This window comes from Triticum aestivum, chromosome 4D (assembly GCF_018294505.1).
Source record: "Triticum aestivum cultivar Chinese Spring chromosome 4D, IWGSC CS RefSeq v2.1, whole genome shotgun sequence".
NCBI classification, from domain to species: domain Eukaryota; kingdom Viridiplantae; phylum Streptophyta; class Magnoliopsida; order Poales; family Poaceae; genus Triticum; species Triticum aestivum.
This window is the reverse complement of record NC_057805.1, coordinates 458,178,387-458,180,257: the sequence shown is the minus strand read 5'-3', so window position 1 is coordinate 458,180,257 and position 1,871 is coordinate 458,178,387. Positions and strand designations below refer to the sequence as shown.

At 57.0% G+C, this 1,871-nt stretch overlaps 1 pseudogene; it reads right to left on the bottom strand.

Annotated features, from left to right (window-relative positions):
- Positions 1–292: 292 nt before the first annotated feature.
- LOC123100302 (uncharacterized) lies at positions 293–1,045 on the bottom strand (annotated as a pseudogene).
- Between the last annotated feature and the right edge of the window lie 826 nt (positions 1,046–1,871).

Sequence of the window (1,871 nt, the reverse complement as noted above, 5' to 3'; positions counted from 1 at the left end):
GCTCCACCTGGCCGTTTGACTGCGGATGGGCAACAGATGCTAGGTCCAGTCGGATGCCATGCGTCGCGCAGAAACGGGCCAAGGCACCTTTGGCAAAGTTTGTGCCATTGTCGGTGATGATGCTGTGTGGTATGCCATACCGGATGGTGATGTCGGAGATGAAAGTCACATCAGTCGGACCATTCAACTTCTTAATTGTCTTTGCTTCTATCCACTTGGTGAACTTGTCCACCGCGACAAGCAGATGAGTCATGCCGCCGCGTGCTGTCTTGAATGGTCCCACCATGTCCAGGCCCCAGACGGCAAAGGGCCAGGCAATGGGGATGGTCTTGAGTGCGGAAGCCGGCTGATGTGGCTTTGAGCAGAACTTCTGGCACCCTTTGCATTTCTAGACCAAGTCTTTGGCGTCTTCTAGAGCAGTCGGCCAGAAAAAACCGTGGCGGAAAGCTTTGGCCACGAGTGCTCTTGAAGCTGCGTGGTGACCACACTCGCCTTGATGGATATCTTTGAGGATTGCTTGGCCTTGCTCTGGCTCTACGCAGCGCTGGTAAACACCAGTGACACTGCGCCTCACAAGTTCTTTGTTGACAATGGTGTATGCTGTTGCCCGACGCTGCACCTGTCGGGCCGAGATCTCCTCAGTCGGCAGCTCTTTGTTCACCAGAAAGTGGAGGATGGGCTGAGCCCACGAAGGTGCTGTAATTTCTTTGACTGCTAGGACTGCTACTTGCACGAGGGCGGTTGGGCCGGGAGGCGGCGGGTTGGAGTCGGCTACCGCTTGCTGTGTCGATGAAGTCCCCGGGCCGACTGCTGCAGTCCCCGGGCCGGGTTCTGAAGTCCCCGGGCCGGGTGCGACTGTTGCAGTCCCCGGGCCGCCTGCTGTAGTCCCCGCACCGGCTGCAGGGGTCCTCAAGTCGGATCCGACTGCTTCAGGAGGAGCCGGCACGAAGATGGAGTCTGATTCTGGTGACGGCTTGACAGACGGCTTGAGGAGGCGTTGCAGGGCGACGTCGGCTGGTATTGCTTGCCGGGTGGAGCCGATCCGTGCCAAGGCATCAGCTTGCTCATTGTCATTTCTTGGCACATGGAGGAACTCGCATCCTTCAAAGTATCCACTGAGTTGCTGAACGAGGAAGCGGTAGCTAGCCATATTTGCATCCTTGGCATCCCAGTCACCAGACGACTGCTGGACCACCAAGTCGGAATCTCCATAGCACAGGATCCAGCGAATGCCGAGTTCCTTGGCAAGCCGGAGCCCGTGAATGACTGCTTCGTATTCAGCAACATTGTTGGAGGCGGCAAAGTGAATTTGCAGCACATATCTGAGCTTGTCGCCTTTGGGAGAGGTGAGGACGATGCCGGCTCCCAAACCGGTGCGCATCTTGGAACCATCAAAGTGCATACGCCAATGGGTGGAGTCTGGCGCTGGCGGCAAGGTACTGGGTCTCGGCCCAGTCAACGAGGAAGTCGGCCAGTGCTTGTGACTTGATGGCGGTGCGAGGCTGGTAGTAGATGGTGTAGGGGGCTAAATCTATGGCCCATTTGGCCACTCGACCCGAGGCATCTCGGCTTCCGATGATCTCAGCAAGGGGAGCGGTGCAGACCACAGTTATTGGGTGCTCTTGAAAATATGGCTTCAATTTCCTGGCGGCAAAGTGCACGCCATATCACATCTTCTTGTAGTGGGGGTAGTTCTGTTTGGAGGCGGATAGTACTTCACTCAGGTAATACACCGGCCTCTGGACTGGTAGTGCTTTGCCTTCTTCCTTGCGTTCCACCACTATGACTGTGCTGACCACCCGGCTGGTGGCAGCGATGTAGAGGAGCATGGGCTCCTTAGGAGTTGGAGCCGCCAGGACAGGCGGAGTGGT